Source organism: Mustela nivalis (assembly GCF_964662115.1).
Source record: "Mustela nivalis genome assembly, chromosome: 1".
In the NCBI taxonomy this organism is placed as follows: domain Eukaryota; kingdom Metazoa; phylum Chordata; class Mammalia; order Carnivora; family Mustelidae; genus Mustela; species Mustela nivalis.
In genome coordinates, this window is record NC_139020.1 from 57,867,543 (window position 1) to 57,879,936 (window position 12,394).

At 44.6% G+C, this 12,394-nt stretch overlaps 1 protein-coding gene across 26 annotated transcripts in view; it reads left to right on the forward strand.

Annotated features, from left to right (window-relative positions):
* PHLDB2 (pleckstrin homology like domain family B member 2) overlaps nt 1-12,394 on the forward strand; it is a 223,047-nt gene that overhangs the window by 110,967 nt on the left and 99,686 nt on the right. For 2 of the 26 annotated variants that reach the window (XM_082729932.1, XM_082729936.1), the window contains exon 1: nt 5,742-6,022. The exons of 23 other annotated variants lie outside the window; for them this stretch is intronic. The gene's annotated coding sequence lies outside the window, so the exon portion shown is untranslated. Of the gene's footprint in view, nt 1-5,741; nt 6,023-6,176; nt 6,376-12,394 lie in introns of those variants that run through there. One more of the 26 variants, XM_082729945.1, reaches the window with a different exon arrangement.

Here is a 12,394-nt window from a genome sequence, read left to right on the forward strand (position 1 = left end):
CCTAACATGTCATGAAGGAATTTGAAGTCAAAGAATGAGATAACTGGTAAAATGGTGAGAGTCAGATGAAAGGGAACACAAAGGGGAGAGGCAGACAGGCTAAGCTCCCTGCATTACACAGGAGCGGTGTTCATGGGGGTACTGCTGTTCTCTGTGATGGGCAGATAATCTACAAAGAAAACCCAAGGCTGTCATGCAGGAAAAGTCGACCAATTCAGGCTCTTTGAATGATTAGAAAAATGGGCCTGATAAACACTGCTGGGATAGGTTAATCTAAAGTCTCTCTCTTTCTCTCTGTCTCTGTCTCTCTCTGTCTCTGTCTCTCTCTCTCTCTCTCACACACACACACACACGCACACACACACACACACACACACACACACACCCAGCATCCTTTTCCTGCCTGATTCCAGTACAAACTCACAGACAAGGTTGGAGACAGGGCTGAAAGAGAACATCTGATGCAGAAATTAATCAGATGGTCCATGTGTATTTAGATTACTCTCATAATCGGAGAAGGAATCTTAATAGTTTGAACATAAAGCCGTACACAGGGATAAATTCCCACCTTAGCTTTGGTTAATTTTATGGCATTAATTTGAAGAGCCAATGTGTTGTGTCTACTTCATATATTTAAAAACATATTTGAGAACACAGAGTAAAGTCCAAATATCCAGTAAGGTTATTGGAATAAAAATATATCAAAGATGTAAAAAAAAAAAAGTAGTAGGAAACAAAATCTTTATTTCCATGATACAATCATTTAATGACTTTGAGCTTCCTGGCAACCAGGATACAAAGGGAAACATGGGTTTACATAGTTCTCCTTAACGACAAATGCAAATCCACTGTGAAAATAGATGAAATACCTTTTCTAAGAAATGAAAGAACATCGACTTTTTAAGAGAGAGAAAGTACTAAATCCTAGTACTAAATTCTAAAATGAGTTTATGGTGGGGAACCCGACTTACATAGGATAGTACAAACGAAAGGCTTGATGTCATTGACAACAGTTCCACAAGAGAAGGTAAATTAGGTTGGAAATTTCTCTTTTGGTCAGGACTTTATGCTGAGTGAAATACACCAGACACAGAAAGAAAAAAACCTGCATTATCTCACTCATATGTGGAATCTACAAAGAGTTGATTACAGAGAAGCAGAGAGCAGAAAGGAGATAACCAGAGACAGGGAGGTGGGGAACATGGGGAGATGTTGGCCAAAGAGTATGGAGTTAAAGTTAAAGTATAAATAAGTCTGGAGATCTAAGGTGTAGCAGGCTGACTAGAGTTAGTAATATTGTATTGAATATTGGACAGTTGATAAAGGGGTAGATTTCCGGTGTTCTTACCCCCTCACAAATAAGGTAGCTATGTGACAAGATGTGTTTGTTAGTTTGCCTGTAGTAATCCTTTCATTATCTGTATGACCATCAAATAATCATGTTATATACCTTGAATATAAAGCACTTTTTTTTTAAAAAAAAGGAAAAAAACCCTATACTTTCAAATGCTCCCTGTGTGCTAGCTGTCTCCTGTCAAAAGCATGGTGCCCTTATCACATTCATTCATTAAAATATGAGTTGGGTGTTATTAGTCTTATTTTTTCAGGAAAGAAATTTGTTTTTCAATAAAAGTAAATAACACATTCCAACAGGGCTGAGTCAGGGTTTAAACCCAGGTCTGTCTGACTCCCATTCAGTGATCTTTCCACTGCACTCTGCAAATAAAAACATCTTGGTTCTTTATATAGGCATGTTATTAAAGAGAACATCAGTACAAATAATTGGACTGGGGTTGAGGATGGCCCAAGTTAATAGCTACAAACATGTGTTACGCTATCACTACAGAGAGGCGAAGAGATGTGCAGATTCAGGACACGAGTTAATCAAGTCCAACTGGTCTTTGTTAATGAGAGGGTACCATAGCAAAATTAAGTCCAAATGGAATGATCCTTAAGTAACTTATAATATAACTTTGTGCAACATTTCTCCTTTTCCTATGTGAGGGGAGGATATAGCAAAGTAAGATTGGGTATGGTATCCACTACAGATCCTAGAGAAGGGGGTAGTTTACAACCCAGTATCCTAGTGGACAATAGGAAAAGGCAGAGAGAGAGAGGGAGGTGTGGCTCTGGCCTGGGATTAAAGAGGGGACTTTGCTGTAAAGAACCTAGGACATGGAAAAAGTGAAAGGAAAGAGCTCTTTTTTTTTCTCTTTAAATATCATCATAACTAAAAAGAAATTCTGGTAATAATACTTATTACATAATAACAAGTGTTACATTTTGAGTTCCTTCTCCACATTTGAAGATGCCTGAGGTCTGCATTTAACATGTAGTTTAAGCTTTGTGGTTTCGTGGGGACCTCTTCATCTCCAGGCCCTTGTGGCATTATGCCAGCTACTGAAAATCACACCAATGCAGCAGGAGTGAGAAGCGTTGGTGGCTTTAGTCACTTTATAAAAAGTTACATTGAATGAATCATCTTTGAGCCCCTTCCAAGTGAGTATCAAGTGTCAAGTAGTATTGAGTCTTAGAGTATGGTTCACACAAATATGAATACAATGATCCCTCTTGCCTTTAAGGAGCTTGGCTGAAGTCAAAGAGACCAAAATGTCAATAAAACAAGGCAGTGAGAAGAGGCCAATGAGGATCACTTTTTTTTTTGCCTGGTGATTATGAATTAATCTTTATCCAAAAACTTCCTCTGACATATCATCCTACCCAAACAAGAGACAGAGGGGAGTATTTAAGAGTATAGACCCTAACACCATCCTGCCTCTGTGAATATTCCGATTCCACCCAAACTTATTAACTGAGTGACCATTAACTCCTCTGTGCCTCATTTTTTTCAGTCATAAAATGGGAGTAATAATAATACTTACCTCAGAGGGTTGTTAGTAATAATAGTACTTACCTGACAGGGTTGTTAGAGGAATAAACTAACATTGTAATATATTTGGGAGAGCACTTAGTATATACAGCAATTGTTGCTCTGAGGGAACGTTAGCTATTTTTTCTCAGACACGCATGTTGTTAAATACTGTCATTCTAGGTGTGCTGTGTTGGTAGACATACTCTTCAGACCCTTTGGGGGAGAACAACTTGTCTCTAAAACGTCTGTCTGGTTGAGTGGCATCATTCTGGGCAAGAAAATGTTTGTAACCATAGTGCTCTGGGTAAAAGCCATCATTTATACTACAAGCCAGGCATCATTCAGGGGCACTGGGGATGTGTCACTGGAGAGAACAGACAGAAATCCCTGCCTGCACAGAATTTACACTCTAGTGAGGAGAGTCAGACAATAAATATAATTCTAAAAGTACATTTTATAATATTATAAAAGGTAAAAACTCTGTCAATAAAAGAATAAAGAAAGCTTACTGGTATGAAGAACACATGTTTAATTTTAATTAGAGTAGTCAGGGTAGGCCTGAGGCACACGGTGACGTTTGAACAGGGTCTTGAAGGAAGTGAGGGAGTGAGGGAGCACGGTGGCTGGGGGAGGGGACAAATCCAGGCAGAGAGGCCAGCATAAAGGCCCTGAGATGGAAGTATACCTGTCCAGGAAACCAGTCTAGGAATACTGAGGAGGCCCTGGTGGCAGGAGCTAAGTGAGTGAGGTGGGGGAAGTAGGAGCTGAAGTCAGAGAAGGGCAGATCATGTATTGTCTTTCTGGGTCATTCTAGGAGCTCTGGCTTTTGTTGTCACTGAGGGTTTCGAGGATGGGGTGATATGAGTTGCCATAATGTTTAAAGGAATTGCTCTGGCCGCTGTGTGGAGGAGAGCCCACAGGGCGGGCAAAAGTAGAAACAGGGTGAGGGTAATCAAAGTGAAGACATGATGGTAGATTACACCTGGGCAGTGATAAGAGTGGAGGTGGTAAGTAGTTGAATTTTGGACTTATTGTGAAAGTAGAGCTAAAAGGATTTCCTGATGGATTGGATTTGAAATGCAAGAGAAATAGAAAGGTCAAGGATAACACCAAGGTTTTAGGCCTGATATGAGTCAGACTTCAGTTGGGACAGGACCCCCAAAGGGTCTGGGAGGTGGAGGGAGGAATTTCAGGATTTCAAGTTTGGGAATGTTAAGTGGGAGGAGCCTCGTAAGCATCCAAGTGGGCCTTGCCTGAAGCCTGAAGTTCAGGGGAGATGGCCCAGCTGGAGGTAAGATTTCGGAGTCATTACCATACAGGTGGTAATTACTGCCACAAACAGGATGAACTCACCATGGGAGTGAGTGTGGATAGACAAGGGAACCAAAGTCTGAACCTCGGGTACTCACTCCACTGCTCAGAGGCGGGGAGAAGAAAAGGGACCAGCAAGGAAGACTGACAGGGAGCAAAAGTTAGGAACAAAACCGTGAAAATAAGATGTGGTGGACGTCAAACTCATTTCCAGGAGGAGAAAATGATCAGCTATCAGCTGATAGCTCAAGTGGGGTAAAGACTTTTGACTCCGGAGTTTGATCTCCATAAGAAGAGGACTGGTGACATGGGCAAAGCAAAAGCCTGGCTGGAGTAATGAGAGGACAGAACCTGGAGACAGCTTTTCTCAACATATTTTAAAAGGCATTTTGCTGCAGCAGAGCTAAAAAAAAAAAGACAAGTGGCTGGTGCGGGAAGTGGATTCAAGAGGGAGTTTTTTGTTTTTAAGATGGGACACATAACATGATTTTATGTGTAAGGAGATGAGCCAATAAAGGGAGAAAATTGATGATGTGAGAGAAGAAAGATCTGCTAGAGCACTTACCGGTTGGATTGACCCCTGTATGTTTCTGTGTAGCAAAGAGCCAGGAGAGGAAAGAAAGAAAGAAAAAAAAGGCCTATAAAACAGCAAGCAGTTCATAGATGAGCTTCTCCCTGAAATTAGAAACCAGGCTTTCACCTGCATGAATGAAAATTCCATGAAATAAGCCATTTGTTGAATGACTACTAGGACACTTACGGTGACAGATCCATTGCCTACATTATCCAAAAGCTTATTATCCGACTTCCAACATCAGTATCATTATTACTACACTTGTAGATGAAGAAAATGTCACTGGGAGCTAAAGCAGCTTCCCCAAAGCCACACTGAGCATATGTTTAAAAGTCCACAGTTCATGGTACTCTCTTCCCTGCTGCTGAGGTTCCTTGAAGGCTGAGGGCCTTCATCTTCGTAACCCCAGAGACGGGCTCAGAATTTGGCAGAGGCTCACATTCCCGCGTGCCCAGATGCACTGTGGACTGCCCTGGGTCCGCTTCGTTGCCTTCCTCGGAAGCATCCTTTGGAGGATGTTCACACCAGCCTTCTTTTCACTGGTTGCAGCAACTCAAAAAAAAAAAAAAAAAAAAAAAAAACCACCAAAAAACTTTGGAAAACAGAGAGACTTTCAAAAAATGACCGAAGGGAAGTCAGAATGAGTTCCAAATCCTCAGCCCTTAGCTGAGGCCGTGCCCCACAGATTTTACGAAGCTGCTTTTCTGACGCATCAGGTACCTGCCCCCGGGCGAGCCGTAGGGAGCAGGTGAGGCGTGGCCACCTGGAGTTTCCCAGTAGAAACTCCAAAGCGGGTGGGGAAATCATCACCGGAGGACGTGTACCCTCCCGCCCTTCTTCCAGACCGTAAAAAAAGAAAGAAAGAAGAAGAAGAAAGGAACGAAAAGAATAAAGAAAAGGAAAGGAAAGGAAGCGAAGGGAAGGGGAAAAAAGAAAAGGAAAAGGAAAGCCTGCCACAAACGTCTCCAGTGCGCTGCTGTAAAGGCGGCTTTGCGGACTGGCGCGGGGTGATGGGGCGAACAGTCGGGCTCCTCCAGCGGTAGTAAAAGCCCTAACTGTAAACCGCCGTGAGCTGGGCGGCTCTCTGACTTACTGCCCCATTTCGCTGGGTGCCCCGCGCGGTGGTTGCGCAGGGGCCGGGGGCACAGAACCGTGGAGCGCGGAGCTCACCACCGCGGCGGGAGGGGGACCGCACAGGGTGCCGCGGCGCACCGAGCGCGCCTTCCCGCCCTGGCCGCGGAGACCCGGCAGTGCCGACGCGCCAGGTGAGGAGGGGGCGGCGGCGGGCCGGGAGGGGTGGGGCGCGCCGGCTGCGGGCGTCCGGGCCGCTCCCCGGGGGCGCTGCCTCCCCCGCGCCGAGTTGGTCGCCGCCGGTTGCGCGGCGAAGGGTTGGGGGCGGAGAGGAGGCAGTGGCCGCCCGGGCCCAGGAGGGGCGCGCTGACTGCGCACGGCGAGTCCGGAGTGGCCGGACGGTTGCGGCTGGAGCTGCGTCTGGGCCCCGCACGGGGCCGGATATCGGGGGTCGGGGGCCGGGGGCCGGAGGGAGGGCAGGGGCCGGGGGCCAGGCGAGAGGGCGACGGGGCCGGTGGAGAGCCGCAGCTCGAGGAAAGATGAGACGGTGAGTGGGTGCCGGGGACGCGGAGTTGCTTTGCTTCTCTTGCAGGCTCTGGGGACAAAAGCCCGGACTGGGGTTAGCGGAAACCTGGCCGAGCAGCTTTGGGGGGCCTGAACCCCGGGTGGTGACTGGACCCTACTGGCGAGCATCCTGGGGAGGGAGTGTCGGGATAAGGGGGAAATCTCACGAAGCGATTGTAAGGAACGGGCGAGATCTGGGGGGACCGGAGGCAACTTTTGCCCAGAACTCTGGAATGACCGACGAGAGAGGGATTGGGATCTGCGGTGGAAAGCTGCTTTGTCGCGGTGCGCGGAGGAAAGAGAAGGTCTGCTGCTGGATGGTGTGGGGCGTGGAATTCGGAAACGACCCCTTCCTACCCCCAAATATCTGGCTAGCTGCCCTTCTGTGATTCCACTGTTTCAAGAGTGCGGCTCACAAGTTTGAGCCGCGCAGAACCTCAGATTCCGACTTGGCTTTGGATCCCCCAAAGTTTGTGATATGGCGGTCTCTGTACCCCAAGAGATAGAGGCTGCAGGCGTTGGGGAATTTTCTGAACCCCCGTTTCAGCCCGCGTCGGGCAGGGCTGAGGCGCAGCTGAAATGTTTGCTGGTGCTTTCAGTAACTTAGCACTAGCAGTCATCACTTATTGAAGCGCCGAGGACCTGGCTAACTCCCGCCACCGCCAGGAAATTAAAAGGCTGACAGGCTGTCCCTTCCAGGGTAGAGGTGTCCTGTTTGCTAGAGCTTCTGAAGTCCAGCCGGCTTCCAAAGCCTGCTCATCTACCTTTCTTATGTAAAAGAAGGAACTCTGCCTGCAGCCTTTTAAGTTGGTAGACTTGCTGGGGGCTGGAAATACTCTTGGCTGGCCCTGCCCTGATCCCTAGAAGTCTTCCTTGTGCAGCTCTGAAGTAGCTCTCAAGAGTTCTAGAATGCAAGACTAGTCACTGCCAAACGCGCCTGGGAGTGGAACTCGGAGAGGAGTTGCACAAATGTGGATTCCTTTCAGTATAAGTTTTTTTGTCAGCCATATTTCCCTTCATTCTAGAAATGTGTAAGTTGCAGATACTTTCTTTCAAGTATTGGAGTGTAACTTGAAGCATCCTAGTTTGGCTTAATTGAGGTGTTTGAGATCCGTCCCTGAGATTCCCTGAGATTCAGACATTATCGGAGTCCAGCTGGGAGAGATCCAAATGAAGTTCAGTTTCAGAGGGTTAAACTTTTGCCCCGAGTACACTTGAATTCTTGCTTCCTGGTAGGATAGCAACAGAGTAGCTGGATTTGGGATAAATAAACCTCTAGAGTTGCCCACTATTTTACCAGAATGGCTATATCCCTGGTACCATTGCCCTCAATTGGGTAAATATTTGTTTGAATAAAGAGCTGAGTTCTTTGAAAAGTAACAGTTGTGTCTATTCACGTTTCCCTTTTCATACCCTGCACTTAGTCCTTTAAAAGTGTTTCTTTTTCACCTTACATTTTTAATGTACAGACATTTTGAAGTACAAGCGCTGTATGTACTTAAGAAACTCTGTAAAGTCCTGAAAACGTTTAAAATGGGTGTTTCCTTCGACTAGCGTAGCCTTCACCTTCTGAGACCCAGAGGTTTGCAAATCTCAGCCTTTCTCACCAGTGGGAAAATGAGATGTTTGGTTAAGAGGAGTAATGATTGCAGTTTGCAGCCTTCAGTCTGTCTCACGAAGCTGGTAGCTGCTGTTCTTTGGGCAGAGGACTGACCGTAGGGGGTGTCTCTGTTTGAAGTGGTGGAGGAAAGATACTTGGGAAATTGAGCTAAGAGTTTGCTAACCCCTATCTTCAAGAATCTAGACCAAAGCCAGAACTCATTAGCAACCTTTTCAGAAACATCTTATTTACTGGCTTTTGCACAAGAGAGGAAAGAAAAAGCCAAACTGATCAAAGCAAACCACTGGTTTTCCTTCTTCTCTTCAAAGTGCTGTTTTGAAGTCTGTAAGCCAAGAGTTGATTCTGGAGCATACTGGGGAAGATCCCGTGAAAAGCGCAGATGAGGTTATGACTTTGTGTGCTAGTTCTCAACCCTTTGCAGGGAGGCCTGCTATGAATGATTTGTAAAGGCGGAGCTTTGTACTTCTTTCAAGTGGAATACATGTGCTTTAAAAATCTCACTGTTAGGTCTTGGTGTGCTTGACTTATTAACAATGTATCACCCATGTGAAACAAAAACAACTTTTGAGTGATGTGCCTTATTTGCAAGCCCCAATACCCATTACAGCCATGGTTCTCTATTGAGGATGAGGGGAGATTTTGCACGCACTCCCCCGACCCCCAGGCAGGAGAAATTGGCCAATGTATGGAAACTTTTTTTGGCTGTTCCAGCTGGAGGTAGGGAACATCCCTGCTTGCCAGCTGGGCTGCATCTGGTGGGTAGAGGCCTCAGCTGCTGTGTAATATGCTACAGTACACAGAACACACCCAAAGAATTCTTCAGCTCCCAAATCTAGAGAACTGCTCTAGAATAATACTCTAAAATACTAGCTCATTACCTCATGGGCATATGTTAATAAGATTAAGGATCTTAGTCTACTTTGGCTCTTCAGGAAACCAACTGTGTTCTAGTTAAACACAAAGAGACCATGTCGTAGAAGCCTTTTCGTCAGCACCAGATTCGTTCACCCTTGGCATTAAGAGCCTCAGTATACCAAAGATGTGAAGGAACTTGTGTTCACAGACAACTTGGAGTTCATTTAAAAATCACAGAATTTGGGAGTGTTAGGGCACAAGGGAGCCTCAGAGATCACCAAGTTCAACCTTCTTATTTATAGATGTGAAAACAGAGATGTCCAGAGATTAGTGACTCATAAGGTCTCAAGTGAGTTTGTGGCAGATGTAGTTCTAGGTATAACCCAGAATTAGAGAATTTAGAAATTGATATTCAAGCCCCTGTAATAAACAAACAAACAGACCAAAAAACTCAATCCTGGACCTGACCCGTCGTGAGAGTTTGGAGTTTAGAGGTACCATTCTCCATGAGGAAATAAATAAACCCTTGACTGGAGGAGAGTAGCGTCAGCCATGGAGGCAGTGGATCAGACTCTGGGTGTGCTGGCCCGAAGAAGGAGATCATTCCGTTGTGTGACCTGTGACACTCCACATCTGACGCTTGCACCGTCCTTCCCGCGGCAAAGTGGGCAACAGATGGTTTCACAAACACAGCAGATGCTGCTTTTGAATCCAGGTACAAAACAGAACATTTGAGATTTTTGGTCCCTCCCTGCCTTATGGGTTAAGAGTAGAGTACATGAATGGATAGAGTTGTCTTGGACAAAAGGGAAATGAGAGTTGCCTCCTGAGTATGGGGTTTAAAAAGACACCTGGTATATAAGGAAATGAGCACACATGGGGGCAATTTGGGGGGAAATTCACATGATGAATGGCTATCTATGATAACTGTGATTGCACAGGGCTTGGGTTAGGAGCTCGGCTATCCTTTGGGCAAGTGAGACAAAAGAATCCTGGAAATAAAAAGAAATCCCCTTCTCCGACTCCTTTGCCCATGATGCAGGACCTGCAAGTCAAATCTAACTCCTGTGCCATTGTGCTTTCTTATACCCCCATCTCTACCACTCCATCTGTTTACCTAATGGGGAAGAACACAATAGTAGCATAAAGCTCTTGTTAATTTCCTAGGAGAGTTTAAAAAGGAGGGCATTTGTGAATGGCTGCTTGTATAAAGGTGTTATCTCAGTGAGCTTGGAATTATCAGAAGAGCCGTGTCCATATGGCCTGATCAGTGACAAACATTTGTATGCTAACATTTACATTTCGACGTTTAGTCATTAGGCTTGTGATTACGGATTCTAGTTCTGTGTGCTAAGTGATCCTGCTGTGGTAGTTAATAATGCTCTAGTTTCAGAGGTTTGGGCATTAGGAAAACTTTTTTTCATATGCCTTTCTTGGGAGAGGTGGGAATTCTGAACTGTGCTGAGGTAAGTTGTTCTTATTTCAACAGCGAGCCAGTGGGTGCACCTCAAGGCCAAGCACACAGTAGAATATTTAGAAATGATTTGAAAGTGAGGACTTTTTAAAGGGGTCTGCTGCCTGCAGGTGCCACAATAAAGAACAGTAGCAGCCCCTCCCATGATCCCCCTTTTTTATTTTTCATTTTTTTCAGACGATGGGAGGAGAAGATGTGAGTTGACTTTGTTTTTTATCTTGTTTTGTTTTAAATAACTGTTGCTTGGAAATATTTATTGGCATTTGAGTAACATGACTCGTCTTTTGAAAGTGAATGAGACCAAATACGGTAGCTCAGGTTGTCAGATCTCTTCAGGATAAACAGAGAAGAACTTGTCTCCATCACACAGGATTTGAATCTTCTAGGGGTTAATTTACACACAGTTGTTTTCATGATATTTAGGGATGTTTCTGACATGTGACTATAGCTGTAGCAGCTAATGGTCAATAATAGAAAAGAAACCCAGGTTTAAAAATCATTTTATTGAGATGTGACAGGAAAATCAGGGATTGGAGAAGCTTGCTATACAAAGAAACAGATAAGATCTAGAGTGCAAGCTGTCACATGGAAAAGTTTTTGAGAGTTTTTTTTATAAGAGACGTTTTGGTTAGTGTGTAGAAGTTGATTTATTAGACAAACTGCTTTTTCTTACTTTACAAATTAAGGGAAAGGAAAAGTTTGTGCATGCCAATATTTAATATCATTACCTCAGGCAGGGTCGGCCTTTTCTAAGACTTGCTGCTAATTCTGGAGTTCTGCGGAAATTAGTGTTGATCATCTTGGAATATTTGGTTTGCACATTGTGTGTGACTTCTCCAGATGGCAGTATGCTTGTGGAATTAGCATATGGAATAGAAAAAGGCTAAAGGTTACAAGATTTTTCTTAGATGTATTTCTTGACCACTGTAGTACTAAAGCAAGGACAGTTAAAGTGAAGGAAAGCCTGCTCCTGTGTTCTTTCGACCAGTTCAGACCCAGCATGAATAGTGCTTCAGAGCCAATAGATACTCAGGGGAGACTGGGAAGTGATGTCTGGCTGCCACGCTGCTAACGTCATCGTTGAAGTAGGTTTTCGAAAACAACTTAAGATTTTTTAAGGAAATGGCAAGCTATGGGAGTGCAGAGCAAGTATTTCTTATACATCATGCTGAATCAAGTACCCTGATATTGCATTAACATAGCTCTGACTGGGCCTTTTTCCCACTATGTTATGCTGAAACAATGTACCATGCCCTTGGAATGTCATGGGCAACAGCGTGGGGGCAAGCTTTTCCCAGTTAGGTCGCTGCCACCTTATCACTAAAACATGTTTCTGTTCTGTGGTCATTTCCATTTCCTGCGTTGTAGAACTGGCACTCCTGTGTTATTGAACCAGCATCTCCGTGAGTCTAGAAAGCTGGAGCAGGAAGAACACCCAGGTCACCCTTACCATTTTAAATATGGGAAGCCTCTGCTAAGACAAGGTGAAGACAGGCAAAGTGACTTGCTCCGGCTCCTGCTTCTGCTGGAGATTTTGGCAGAACCGGGACTAGGACGGGTCTCCTGACTCATGCCCCTGGCAGCCTGTCCAGTGTTCTCTGTACTAGATTGGCCATTACAAAAAAAAATAACATCCTAATGAAACCATTTCCTTTATTAGGTCTTTTGGTCACAGTTATAAACAACAGCATTGATTAAATTGAATTTAGTTAGTTGATAATGGATCTCTGCTGGTTCAAGTCCTTTCTCTTTCCCTCCCAAGCAATAACTGGTCTTTATTTATTATTATAATAAAGCAGTGTCTTATAATACCCACTCTGTGTAATCAACCATTAAGTAATGAGGAGATGGTGTCATGACCATTTCATTTTGTTTACTTTACGGCATTTTTGAAATCCATCTGCTCAGTTTTTGAGTTGAAGGGAAAAACATGACTTTGGAAGATGTGGTTACCTTGTGTTTGTTTCATCTCTCCTAAGCCTACTTAAGCTCTGACTATTCCCAGTTCATAAATTTTGGGTAAGAGAATGGGGAATGTAGTGTTTGGGGATT